Below are 14,973 nucleotides of genomic sequence, written 5' to 3'. Positions count from 1 at the left end.
TGATTCACCTCCTTTATTCAATTTTCACAGGCTTCATTTTCTGTAATAAATGAATAGTTTAGTTTGCTTGCTTATGTGAATAATGACTGTCCTCAGGGAGAATTGGGTAAAGAAAGGATAAGTTCACTTAGGAGAATGGCTCTTTCTACTCTCTAACTACAGTTCTTATTCTCCTTTTATTGAACAAATGTTCATTGCTTGCTATTAGTGCCAGGACCAGTGCTTAGGGCAAACAATACAAAGATGAATAAGACTTGGTCTTTGGCCTAATGAAGCTTATTGGAGAAAACAGACACTGTAAGAAATAGTTACAGCAGTGTTTCCTCATCTGCAATGTGGAAATATTAGTTACCCACTTTATTACTCTATTAGTTATCTGTTTTTGCATTATAAATTACCATACCATTCTCACAGTTTCTGTGGGTCAGGAATTTATACAGGGCACAGGAGGGATGCTCCATGGTTTCTAGGGTCTCAGCTGCAGAACTCCAAGGCTGAGACGCTAGTATCTGAAGGCTCATTGGTACACATGCCTGAAGTTGACATTGTTTGCTGGCTGGGGGCTCAGCTGGAGCTGTTGGCTGAAATACTCACATGTGGCATCTGCATGTGGCCTGAGCTTTCTCACAACATGGTGGCTGGGTTCCAAGAGTGAGCATCCCAAATGAGAGATAACTATCTTATAATGCTGACTGTGGAGATTAAATTACTTAATCAACAAAAGTGCTAAGATCATCATCAGGCACATAGCTATTATTATTTAATAGTATTATTAATAGTAAACATGCATGCAGAATATGTTAGTAATAATATTTTATATAGACCCAGGGTAATGTAATTCCAATGCACCCTTTCAAGGGGACGCTTATCACCCTTTTTGGACACCATCCAAGCAAATCAGTTGTTTATTTGGAAGCTGCATTCCTATTCTTTGCTAGGGGTTCACTAGCTTCAGTGAGATATTTGAGCTGACATTTTAAAATTTGAACAGTATATTCCAAAGGGTCATCATAATTTTTGACTTGCAGTGAAAGAAGGCTGCCAGGAAGGGTGATCAAGAGCTCTGTCATAATCAGAGAAAAAAGATACTTTGGGAAGGCTTGGAACTATGTCTCCAAGTGTTAATGTGGTGATTGGATCGTAGAGGTGCACTAATGCCTTCACTTGATAGTACTTTTTAGTTGTATTTGTGATTATCATTTTATTCTTCTTTGCAAGGAAGTTGTTATGGAAGGATATATGAATAATTCTTATTTAATTGGAGGTTTTGTGTGTATAGTAGTAGTAAAGAGAAGTATAGTCAGAAAAGGGAAGAGGGAAGTTAGAAGAGATACCATTTGATATCATCCGTTAAACTTTAGGTGCATATTATGACTTAATTTAAATGACCAATCCCTTTCCAAAGGGCTCTTACAGTGACTAGACTGTATTTTCTGTACTGTTTGCTAAGAAAGACAGTATAGCTTATAGTGATTCTGATGAGAAAACCCCTTTTCTCCTGAGAAAAATCTGAAGTCATCAGGATGTCTTTTTATCTTTGTATAATATATTATGCTAATATTCATCTTAGTGATTGTCTTCCTTCAGAGTACAGATTAGAGCCCGAATTACTTTAAAATGTCACTCACTTCATCTTGCACTATTTCTTGTCACCCCTCCCTGTCCCCAATACTCAAGCCATGTTTGACTTCTCTTTTTTTTTTTTTTTTTTTTCTTTTTTGAGGCAGAGTCTCACACTGTCGCCCAGGGGCTGAAGTGCAGTGGTGCGATCTCTGCTCATTGCAACCTCTGCCTCCCAGGTTCATGCCATGCTCCTGCCTCAGCCTCCCGAGTAGCTAGGATTACAGGCGCCGGCCATCACGCCTGGCTAATTTTTTGCATTTTCAGTAGAGACGGGGTTTCACCATGTTAGCCAGGAGCCATGATTGACTTCTTACAGGCCCTGGATAAACCACATAATTTAACACTTATGTACTTGTATATATACATGTTGTTCCTTTTTACTGGAAATTCTCCTCCCTATTTTCCACATTTCAAAATGAATTCCTCCTTTTATTTTGAAAATCTCTTCCTTTTCTTGTCTCTACATAGAATCTCACTTCCTCCTTTGTGCTCCCATGACATTGAGCATTCACCACCATTCTTGTAGGACACATGCTCTTTTACTATTGCTTGCCTTCGGTACGGTCTGTTCTCCTCCTTGGGTACTGACTGTCTCTGAAGCAGGGACTATTTTGTACTCATGTTTGTTTTTTTAGTGTCTGTGACTTGGCCTTGTGCATGTTAGATAAAATGCCTAGTGAATGAATAACTTGAATTTATAAACAACTGTACTCAAGCCTTGTATGAAATCTACTTCTCTCACCATAATCCAGCCTTACTTCTACAGTATGATAATGGAGTTTTTGTTTTGTTTCTGTTTTTCATTTATCTACTACTGTGTGACAGAATGCCCCCAAACTCAGCAGCTTAAAGCAAAAACAATCATTTCTTTATTTATCTCTGATAGGTTTGGGGATTTACTGATTTCAGTCAGGTGGTTCTTAATCAGCATCATACAGTTAAGAGATTATGGCTTGGTCAGAAATCATCATGAAAACTTCTTTACTCACCTGCTTAACAATTGACACTGGCTGTTATCTGAGATCTCAGCTGGGGCTGTTGGAACACCTACATAGAATTGTTTTCAAACATAATGTAGGGAGTTACTGAAAAGCAGCTAAAGTCACCTACTATTCTTATATCATGCTTACATAGGCCTATGAGGGCTTGATCATGTTGTTCCTTCTACATCTAAAGTAATTCTCATTTCTCTTCTATCTAATTATAAATCAACTCGTCCTTTAATTTTAGTTTTCCTGATCAATCATTCATTACTCTTTTCATTTTTTATTTTGTTTTACCCAGAATCTTATTTATGAGAAAGGACATATAACAAAATCCATCAGACTTTTATGATAAAATGCTCAACAAACTAGGAGTAGAGATAACTTCCTCAACCTGATAAAAGTCATTTATGAAGAATCAACAACCACAATCATATTCAATGGTTAAAGACTGAAAGCTCTCCCGCTAACATCAGGAGAAAGAAAAGTTAGAATGCTAACTTTGATCCTTCTGTTTAACACTGTACTGGAAGTTCTCAGTGGAGCAATTAGCAAAAATAAATAAATAATGTCCAAATTAAAAAGGAAGAGGTAAAACTATCTCTATTTACAGATTACAAAATCCCAGATATAGAAAATTCACAATGGATAGCACTTCACACCTAGTAGAATTTTAAAAAATGAAAAAAAAAGTGTTGGCAAGGATAGGGTGAAATTAGAACAGTTGTACATTGCTGGTGGGAATGTAACATGATATCCACTGTAGAACATGGTTCAGCAATCATCTAAAAAATTTAAACATAGAGTTACCATATGACACAGCAATTTCCGTCCTAGATAGGTATATATACCCTCCCAAAACTGAAAACAAATAATTTCACATCAATGTTCATAACACTGCTGTTCATAATAACCAAAGGTAGAAAAACCCAAATGTCGATCAATGGATAAACACAAAAAATGTGTTTTTTTGTATTTTTATATATATGGAAAGAAATACAAATTATATATGCATTTTATATATGTGCTTTATTTATATTATAAATGTGTATATGTGTATATATGTGTATATGTGTACAAAATATCACATATTATATGTTTTTATTTATATAAAATATTGATAATAGGTAACTTCATATAGACAGAAAAGAGAGGTTGAGTGTTATATTAGTTCATTTTCATGCTGCTGATAAAGACATACCTGAGACTGGGTAATTTACAAAAGAACTAGGTTTAATTGTACTTACAGTTCCACGTGGCTGCAGAAGCCTCATAATCATGGTGGAAGGCAAGAAAGAGCAAGTCACATCTTACATGGATGGCAGCAGGCAAAGAGATGGGGTTTTGTCATGTTGACCAGGCTGATCTTGAACTCTGGCCTCAAGTGAACTGCCTGCCTTAGCCTCCCAAAGTGCTGTGATTATAGGCTTTAGCCACCTCACCTGACCAGAAAATGGTTCTTTAAGATAGCAATAACATATAACAAGTGATGGCTGCTTTTTCCTGGAGTCTTTGCCCTCTGGCTCTCTGCTAATAACCCTGTAAACCTTACCCTGTGAGCTCGTTCAGCTCTGTACTACTACATATGCCATGTCTCACATTGTCTCTTTCTGAATAGCATGACCATATAATGTATTATCCCTGCTGAGATAATTTTGAGAGTAAAGGGACTTTCTTATTAAGCAAACTTGGACAATAGACATAAACCTGGACTATTCTGGGCAAACTGGAATATGAGATCTTCTGGTTTTGAAGATGTGGACAAGGATTGTATCAAGGTTTTCATTGATCTAATTTTACAAAAGCCAGTAGTTCTGAACTTGTGACTCCCATGGGGAGGCAGTCAAGTTCAGGTTTTAAGACCTGAATCACAGGATTTGATGCAAAAGGCTTGTGATTCCTGCTGCATTGTCAGGAGTTCCGAAAATTTGCCATTGGTCAAAACCAGGCTCGGTATCCAGGTTACTGGCAACAGAACACCCTACTGAATGCGATGTTGCACATTGAATGCAGATTTTTTTTTTTCCTCAGATGATCACACCCACTTTGCTTCACTTTCATGTCCAGAGCTGCTTAGACTGATTTCTGCAAAGTGCACAGGCATTTTCATGCTGAGGATAAAGGTATTTTGGTATTTAGACAGGTACTTAGACAAAAATTAGCTGGGTGTGGTGGTGCACATGTGTATTCCCAGCTACTCGGGAGGCTGAGGCTGGAGAATCACTTGAACCCAGGAGGTGGAGGTTGCGGTGAGCCAAGATCATGCCACTGCACTCCAGCCTGGCAACAGAGCAAGACTCTGTCTAAAAAAATAAAAAATAAAAAGAATAAGGAAATATGCCTAAAAATGACATGCACAGTCTTAAGCAAATTAGTTCCCCTTTTTGTCGTCTCACTTCCTTATCTCTAAAAATAGAAAACTATAGCTACAAGTCTTTGGTAAGCATCAAAGGAAACCACGTAGGTAGAATTGGGTGTAATGCTAATTATTTTACGATCAGATCTATCAGATTGGGCTGGATAAAATATTCCCTCTGCCATTCACAAAGTATGTTACTTTATATACATTATCTCACTAATATTAGGTTAAAGTCTTCCTTCTTCCTTCTTTAAACAGTGACGGCTGCTAAAAAGGGTTGGAAGAAAATTTCTTAAAGCTTACATAGCAGAATAAATGTCTGAGAATAGGTAAGAGAAAGAGTTGGGGGGAAAATAAAAGATTCATGAGAGGTATTTGTCATCTAGCTATTAATACATTATCAAGCCTTGTGATAGTCAATGTGCTATTGGTAGAGGGATAGATCAACATGTCACCAGAACCTGAAAGATAATTCAGATCATGTATCTGTGTATATAAGAAGGTAGTATATGTAAAATTAAGAGTCCAATCAAATAAGTGGGATAGGATCCAATATTTAGTAAGTGGTGATGACATACTGGATAAAAATAAAATTCAACATCGATTTTAATGTATACAAAATAAATTCCAAAAGGAATAAAAAATTAAAAGAACAAAAGAGCAACAAAAAACTTGCAAGAAAATCTAGTAGAAATTAACCAAATCTGCATACTCTGGAGTAATAAGATTAAAGATAAAGATGAAAAATTAAGAATAATTTAATGAGGAAAAATTTTCATATATAAAGACAATAGTCAAAGATTTGGAACAAATATATTTCTGATAACAAAAATATTTTACCTATCATATACAAATAGTTCCTATAAACTGACAAAAAGCCAAATAGAAAAATAGATAAAATATATCAATAGGAAAATCCTTAAAAAAACCTAATGACATATAAATATAGACAAGGTATTCAAAAATCAGTTAAAGTATAGCCAACTTCAAAAAGAATCATAATATCTATTTCTGTTATGATTGTAAGAAAAAATATTTTCACACACTGCTAAAATAAGTTAGAGTCTTTTCATCCTTCAGGAAAGCAAACTGGCAAGGTCTATCAGATTTTATATTGGATACATGTCTTAGTCAATTTGTGCTGTTATAACAGAACACTTCAGATTGAGTCACTTATAAAGAATATAAATTTATTTTCCCATGGTTCTGGTGGTTGGGAAGTCCCAGATCAATGTATTAATACCAGCAGGTTTGGTTGCCTGGTGAGGGCTCATTCTCTGCTACCAAGATGCTGCCTTGACACTTTATCCTCTGGAGGGTAGGAACACTGTGTCTTCGCATGGCAAAATGCAGAAGGGCAAACGATAGCCTAATGCTATGTGGGGCTTATAAGGGTTTTAATCCCATCAATGAAGGAGGAACATCCATGACCTCTTACAGGCACCAGCTTTTAATATTAACACATTGGCAATACCTGATTTTGGAGGGCACATATTCAAACTATAGCCATACTCATCTTGACCCAACAATCCCATTTCTGTAAATCTCTTGCAAATAAACAAATCTACAGTATGTAAAGACACATTTATAAGCATATTTATTATACCATTGTTTATAGTGGAAACAAAGCAAGAATAAAGTGAATGCCTATCAATAGAGGAATGCAATAATGAATTCATTGGGAAATATTTAGCCAATAAAATAGATTAATTTGAGATATATCACTTAGATTTGGAGAAATTTCCATAAGATAGCACTGAGAAAAACAATGTAATATTAAACTATATAAACTATGATTCTATTTTCATAAAAAAGATAAAAAATTCATATGTATGCATATGTGTTTATGTACTGTATTTTATTGAACCTAAGGTATCATTGATTGCAAAACCCACTATCATTTCATATAAGAAAACATGCTGAGATTAAACCGTAACAGAAGGTTTTCACTGGGGGGTGGAGGGGGACAGGGTCCTGCTTTGTCACCCAGTGTGGAGTGCAGTGGTGCAATCACGGCTCACTGCACCCTTGATTTCCTGGGCTCAAGCAATCCTCCCATTTCAGCCTCTCGAGTAGCTTGGACCACAGGCATGCACCAGCATGCCCATGTAATTTTTGTAGTTTTTGTAGAGATGGGGTTTCATCATATTGCCCAGGCTGGTCTTGAACTGGAAGACTTTTTTATAACTTAAAAAATTAACTCTCATTTGAAGTGCTCATTTAGATTCTACTAAGTATCGAAGCTTATCTTATATAACTTTATTCATACCTAAAAATGAACATGTAAAAAAAAAATTGATCAAATTTCATTAAAACTTATTCATATCCATGGCAGAACTCTTCTGAGTCCCTTTTCAGCTTGATGTCCTAGATATTTTAGGTTTCTATAGAATGTCTTCTGAAATCAAGATCACTGAGGTTTCTTTATTTATTATTATTTTTTTTTGAGATGGGGTCTCACTCTATCACCCAGGCTGGAGTGCAGTGGCGCGATCTAGGCTCACTGCAACCTCTGCCTCCTGAGTTCAAGCGATTCTCCTGCCTCAGCCTCCCAAGTAGCTGGGACTACAGGCATGTGCCACCACACCCGGCGAATTTTTTATATTTTTAGTGGAGACGAGGTTTCACTCCGTTAGCCAGGATGGTCTCAATCTCCTGACCTCGTGATCATCCCTTCTCGGCCTCCCAAAATGCTGGGATTACAAGTGTGAGCTACCATGCCTGGCCCACTGATGTTTCTTAAATGAGAATTCCAGCTGTGTCTACAGGCTTTAAAGATGTACAGGCATATGTATGTAATCGTATGTCATGGAAAAAACTATGGTATATAAGGCTAACATGCGGTATCTATTATGGGGATGGTATATCTAAAAGAAAAAACATATTGCGCTTAAAACACACAGTCATAATATGTATAATATGATGCCTTTTTGCATGACTATGATACTTCATTTGTGTATTCATAGATACAGATTTTTAAAACATATTCTTATGCAAGGAAGGAAAGAGTGTCGGTGAATGACTTCATATTTCTATTGTGACTTCTATGTGCTCTGCACGGTTGCTGGAGTTCAGAAAACATTGGAAAGAGTTAAATGAGAATGCATATGAGGTAGTTACGATAATTATTAGTGTTATTATATCATAGTGTATGACGAGTAAGATAATGTTTATCATATTGTGTATTGTTTTCCTTTCCTTCCTAGACACTTTTCCATTCCTACACCATTTCTCATAGGATTGCTGATAACATTGCTGGTATTCAAAATTGGTTGACTGAATGATGAATAACAGAAGTTGGCTGGAATTAACATTTCCTAGAGTGAACTTTGTAAAATGTCAGTCATTCAAGATATTCAGTGGAAAAATGGTTCCATGAATTTAGCTTGAGGAAAACTATAAAATTACAATTTTTTTGTGAAGATTCAGATTGATTTATGGAATCTGCAGTAAAAGATTTTGTTGTACTGGTTGTTTTCTATAACACTTGATGGAGGAAAGTGTGTTGTGTGTGTAAAACATATCATCCTCTAGAATTTGTGTTCTATGGAGCAAAGAGAAAGTGGTTTAGAAACACTTGTTTTGATTACTAACAGGAACTGAAAAGGTGTGGACACATCAGTTCATACATCTCTAGCGCAGACAGCTATAATTTCTTTTGATATTTTAGCACAATGATTTAGGAGGGAATTAGTGTACATTCTTAAAAATCAGCTTTTTCTCCTTTGTTTCATCTTGACATAGGGAACATAGTAATTGAAAAAAATGGAGACCATGATGTCAGTAATAAGGAATGCATGCATTTATATCCATGCTACAAAGCCCTAACATGAATTTCTGCTGTCACTTTTATTATTTTTAAGAAGACTCAGAGATTCATTTGGTGATCCTGGGAAGAGTGAATTGTATTGCAGACCCAGCATGAATGACCCTCTCAGGAAAACATCTTTGGTGGTTTTAAAGTCTCGACCTTTTAAAAGACAATTAAGCTCTATTGGAAAGAAGGAATAGTATAATCATCCTTTGTAATAAAGAATGAAAAGTTTCCAGAGATAAGGTAGAGGAAATACTGGGAACTTTTCACAAATGGGCATGTCTTAATTCAGAGGTCTATGTCCACTGGAAGCCATCAAGCTCTCTTGACTGAGAAAGGGAGTAGAAGGCACTAGTTTGCTTTTGAATTGAGGGCAGGATATGGAAGCCACATTGGACATAACTCCTAGGGAGACTTAGGTGGATAGCTGTGTTGAGGATGGAAATTGGAGTTGAAGTACTGAGCAGATTTCCATGCTCAGTCTCAAATGATTGACATCTCTTTTCTTCAATGTTCAGGAGGTCTAATCTAAAAAGACTGACATTTTGTTTGTTTGTCTCTTTGTTTTTGAGATGGAGTCTCACTCTTGTCACCCAGGCTGGAGTGCAATACCGGGATCTCGGTTCACTGCAACCTCCGCCTCCCGGGTTCAAACAATTCTCCTGCGTCAGCCTTTTGAGTAGCTGGGATTACAGGTGCCTGCCACCACACCCAGCTAATTTTTGTACTTTTAGTAGAGATGTGGTTTTGCCATGTTGGCCAGGCTGGCCTTGAACTCCTGACCTCAGGTGATCCTCCCGCCTCGGCCTCCCAAAGTGCTGGGATTACAGGCGTGAGCCACTGCACCTGGCCAAAGACTGACTTTTAATGGCAATGATGTGGCAGGGAGAGAAACAGAAGCAATAACAAATCAGTAGAACAATTATAGTCCAGGACTTTCCCTGTTTTGTCCTAGGAGTAGAATCCATTTTGCATAAATCTTTATTTTTTGTTTTTTTGGTTTGTTTTCTCAACAACAGTGGTGAGAAGTCCAGTCCCCTCTAAAAGAACAGTACTGAACTTGCTACTATTCCAGTTGAGGTTTTGACCTTTTAATAATCAGCTTTAGTAATAAAGGGCATGAGATATACTTCTACTCCATATATAGTGTAGTATTTCATATAGGAGTAGTTCTCATAGTGGTTTTAGACTGAAATGACCTAGGCAAATGGATTAAAATCAGACTCCTCAGGCTTTTTTTTTTTATCTCCTAGAAATGCTAGTTCAATAGAGGGTAGAAAATCTCATTTTACTTTATTTTATTTTTATTTTATTTTATTTTAGACAGGGTCTCACTCTGTCACCCAGGCTGGAGTGTAGTGGCATGATCTCGGCTCACTGCAACCTCTGCCTCCTGGGCTTAAATGATTCTTGTGCCTCAGCCTTCTGAGTAGCTGGAATTACAGGCACGCACCACCACATCCGGCTAGTTTTTGTGTTTTTAATAGACACGAAGTTTCACCATGTTGCACAGGATGGTCTGGAACTACTTAACTCAGGCGATCCACCCACCTCGGCCTCCCAAAGTGCTGGGATTATAGGCGTGAGCCACCGTGCCTGGCCAGCATCTTAATTTTTTAATAAGCTTCCATGATGAGGATGAAGTAATCGATCAGGGGACAGAATTTAGAAAAGACAGTTGATGTGGTTTGTTATTTGTGTCTCTGCCCAAATCTCATGTTGAATTCTAATTCCCAGTGTTGGAGGAGGGGCCTGATGCAAGATGATCAGATCATGATGGCAGATTTCCGCTTTGCTGTTCTCATGATAAGGAGTGAGTTCTTATGAGATCTGGTTGTTTAAAAGTGTGTAGCACCTTCCCCTTCTCTCTCTCTCTTCCTTCATTTCCCGCCATGTGAGAATGAGACTTGCCTGCTTTCCCTTGGCCTTCGGCAATGATTGTAAGTTTCCTGAGGCCTCCCCAGCCATGCTTTCTATACAGCCTGTGGAACTGTGAGTCAGTTAAACCTCTTCTTCCTTATAAATTACCCAGTCTCAGGCAGTTCTTTATAGCAATGTGAGAACGTACTAATACAACAGCTCTATGCCATTAATTGTTTGAAATGGGGGTATAAATGGAACATGGTGATTCTTCCTAATTACTTTTGCAAGCCTAATGGTGATAAACCTGAGATGTAAAAAGTTAGAGGGAATCCTATGGTTTCTGAAATGAGTGATTACCATTATCATATGTAATATTAGACTATATTCAGAGTTAAGATTATCATGTTTTCTAGAGAGTGTAAAATTATCTATGAAACCAGTCTAAGTTGAAAAAAGATTGAGAAGCAATTAATAAGTAATTAGTTGTTTATCTTTAGTATGTCTGGACTGAGAGGAATCCAAGTATAGCGAAAATAATTAGACTTCAAAATAAAAAAGGCTTGAGTTCATGCTATGACTCCAACACTTCCTACATATGTGATCATAGACAAATTACTTCACCTCCTTGAATTTGGTTTGCACATTTGTAAAATGAAGAAGACAAGATCTACCTACAGAGGCTGCTGTGAGGATTGTATAAAACTAAGTGATGCCGCAAATGCCAAAAAATTGAATCTTTCTTGTTTATTACTGAGCCCCCAACCCAAGCACCATGCTGAGCATGTAATAGGGGCTGAAAACCTCCACCTTCTAATTAATATAATTTAGAGGTAGAAGATTGTACTCTCAGCTATCAAAACAGCATCAATTTCACTCTGTAATTAAATGTTTTCTCCTTCTCTGGTTTGAAGATACCATAATATATATTTTTTTTAATTTCTGTATGTGCTCTGTTAACCACTCACCCATTTATCCATGGAGCATAAACACAGTCAAGTAAATGTTAAAATGTAAACCTCTGTAGTACTAAAGAGAATTATGTCACTCATGTTTTCAGCTTAATGTGCACGTTTTTCTGCTTAATAATGAAATGGGAATTGAAATGAAAATTACCAAAACAAAATCAATGCTTCTTCCCCTTCGTCCCCACTCTCTGTAAACCACGGTTCAATATGTACATATCAATTGAACAGTGGTATATGTAAATATATATACTTATATTATATATATATATAAAAATACACACACACAAATAAATAAATACTTCAGGTTAATACCATTCTTTAGTAATTGGGATCAGAAAGCTAACAGAAAATAATTGCTTCCTTGCTTTTTCCTGCCTTGGAAGTTGACATATCAATATGACTAAAATATTAGGGAAATCCCAGAATGCAAAGAGAAAACACTGACAGTTTTTAACTCGATATGTATATCTGTGTGCATATCTATGTCATTATCTATACAAATAACATCTATATATTTTGAGTTAGAGATTTAAATACTCTTTAATAATAACTGTAGCTAATACGAGTATTTAATATTGAATAACATTAACAACAATTGTAGGCCCTAAAAATCTATGTATATCAGTACTTTTGTGTGTTTTTAGTGGTACTAAACACAAGGTTTCCTTAGATTCTTTAACCTTTAGTTAGGTTAGAGCATTATGGTTAGGTAAGAGTTTTTATGGATTCTATGTTTCCTTCAACCACTTACACATAGTTAACGCTCTGAAAACAAATTTTTAAAAATAGGGGAAAAAGAACAGTTAATGGCTATAAATGGTTCTCAAAAAATTGTTCAGCTTTTTAGTTATGTCACTTGAGTAAATCATGTTATCACCTTATCTCTTTGAGACTTAGTTCCTTTATCTACTTATGTTTACCTAAAATAATGCTATCTGTGTTATTCTAATGTTAAACCAGTTCACTTAAAATCATCAGATTTTAATTGAGCCTTAAAAATGTCTCAAGCTCTAAACTATGGGTGACAAATATATGGATTAGAAATTCTGTACACACTAGGTGCTAAAAACTGTTTGTGTGAGTAGTAAATTAGTAGAAGCACAGAAGATATGAGGGGTGGTGTCTGTTTTAGTATAAGTTACAAAATAGGACAAAAAAAATCCCCTTTTATTGATCCTGGCACAATGAAACTGCATCTCCTTTTGTGTCTCTAATTATCTCTCTCTCTCTCTCATACACACACACACACACACACACACACACACACACACATACACACACACACACACACACACACACAGTTTTTAGCATCCGGTGTGTAGAGAATTTCTAATCCATATATTTGTCACCCATAGTTTAGTGCTTGAGACATTTTTAAGGCTCAATTAAAATCTGATGATTTTAAGTGAACTGGGTTGACAGAATAACACAGATAACATTATTTTATGTAAACATAAGTAGATAAAAGAACTACATCCCAATAAGATAAGGTGATAACATGATTTACTCAAATAACTTAACTAAAAAAAAAATCTGGGTGTCAGAGGGGAGTTATCTATACCTGGAATTTATTGGAATCTCAGACTGAACCTTCCAGATCTACATAGTGGCCACCTGAGAGGTAGCTCTCTCTCAAAATTGAAGCCCTTGCTTATAGAGGAAAGAGTTTGGGCTTTTGAGTCAGACATGGGTTCTGGGACTCACTGCAGTTATTTACTCTCTGTAGGATATTGGGTAAGTATCTTAGCCAATTTGATTTCTAGCTTCCTCAACTAGAAAATAGGGCTAACAATATTTCATAGATGTGTTGGGCAGATTAAATAAGCTAATGTATGTATTTTACTATTTTCCTGAGTCATCGCAGTAGGTATGCAGAAAAGAAATAGCATTTCTAAATTAAAAGTTCTTTAGGCTTAAAAAAACCATACCATTTAGTAACAAATTCTTCCAATTAGGCTTACTGAGAAGCCTAAAGTTAGAATGCTAGAGACCATTTGCCCTGAAATTAAAAAGCATCTTCTATTTCCAAAAGGATGGGCAATCCCTCATTCTCAAACTTCCGTTCAACTGCCCATTATCTGCCAATTAACATAGGCCCTGGGGGTCAGAGCCCATCTAATCTGCCCGGTTTTACTGCTGCTTATACCCATGATTCCCAAGGTGTGTGCTGAGGCACATTGAGATGCTACACCAAATTCCAGGTACACACTGGGACATTTTAACTTGTTAGGAAAACCAAGTGATACTCCATTTCTGTCAGGCACAGTGTGAATTGCTAGTTTGCTTTACATTCGCTTCAATGCTGTCATATCTTTGGGAAGCTGAGTTTTCAGCAGTTGCTGGAATAAAAATGAAACCCCATGTTTCAATGTGAAACAGGAAATGAGGAGGGCAGTGTCTGACCTCATTGCAAGCTTTGAAAAGGTGGGCAGTGCCCCACACGTGCATACCTCCCATTAGCAATCACCACTTGTGGTCATTTAAGAAAGAAGAACATCAATTTTTCTTGGAAATTATATGCATTACTTTTTCAGAGAGCTATAAGTTGTGAAGAAACAAATACTTGTTAAGTTTTTTGGATAAAACTACCTAATAAATGAAACAGTTGTGTATTTAACATGATTCTTCACATCACCAAAATCTCCTGAAAAACTTATGAATACTCCTGAAACTTAATTTCTAAAATCTACTTTATAAATAAATCATCTAGTTATTCTTATATATGTTAACATTGAAAAACCGCTCACCTAAATTCACATTTTTGTTCAACATTCCAGGTTATATCGTATTTACTTTTCAGCCAAAACTCTTTTCTTTGAAATACCTGTTTGCATTTTTAGACCTCAATACCACCTACAGCTGAAGAAATACCACCCGGCCCTGTTTCACCTTTTGTCTTTAAAGCAATAGGAGCCACAGAAAAATAACCAGGAGGCTAAAGGCTGGAAGTCTAGTCCTCCCTGTTATCATTGTTTATGGGAACAGCCAGGTAGTATTGATTTGTCACCTGGTGATGTTAATTACCAGCCAAGCATTCAGATTGTTACTTTTTTCTCCGCTCTCAGCTTGATCCCTGAAGTTTCAGCATGGAGTTGGGAAACGTTTAATGGAAAGTTAATCAGCCATATCCTCCCAGTTTAGAAGTTACTCTCTGGCCCTGGCCCATGCTTAGAACACTGGGGTGTCCATGTAAGATGGGGAAGCAATTATTTACTGAATGCTTCCCAGAGGGCCCCAAAGGGGTAATGACCCTCAACAGGGGCCTTCTGGAGTCCCTTAGAGCCACTTATTTACCACAGAGAGAACGTCCTGACTCATTATGTTTTTAAAGATTTGTTGATTTTTGTCAAGGAGAGAAACAAATAA

At 36.6% G+C, this 14,973-nt stretch overlaps 1 long non-coding RNA gene across 1 annotated transcript in view; it reads left to right on the top strand.

The window, feature by feature from the left end:
* The first annotated feature begins 4,652 nt into the window (after positions 1 to 4,652).
* The window catches only part of LOC109028813 (uncharacterized), a 65,995-nt gene continuing 55,674 nt past the window's right edge, over positions 4,653 to 14,973 (top strand). Inside the window, exon 1 of the long non-coding RNA XR_002007784.2 lies at positions 4,653 to 4,729. This is a non-coding gene — a long non-coding RNA (uncharacterized lncRNA). The remainder of the gene's footprint in view (positions 4,730 to 14,973) is intronic.

Source organism: Gorilla gorilla, chromosome 9 (assembly GCF_029281585.2).
Source record: "Gorilla gorilla gorilla isolate KB3781 chromosome 9, NHGRI_mGorGor1-v2.1_pri, whole genome shotgun sequence".
Taxonomy (NCBI): domain Eukaryota; kingdom Metazoa; phylum Chordata; class Mammalia; order Primates; family Hominidae; genus Gorilla; species Gorilla gorilla.
The sequence above is the reverse complement of the archived record's forward strand: the minus strand, read 5'-3'. Positions and strand labels throughout refer to the sequence as shown.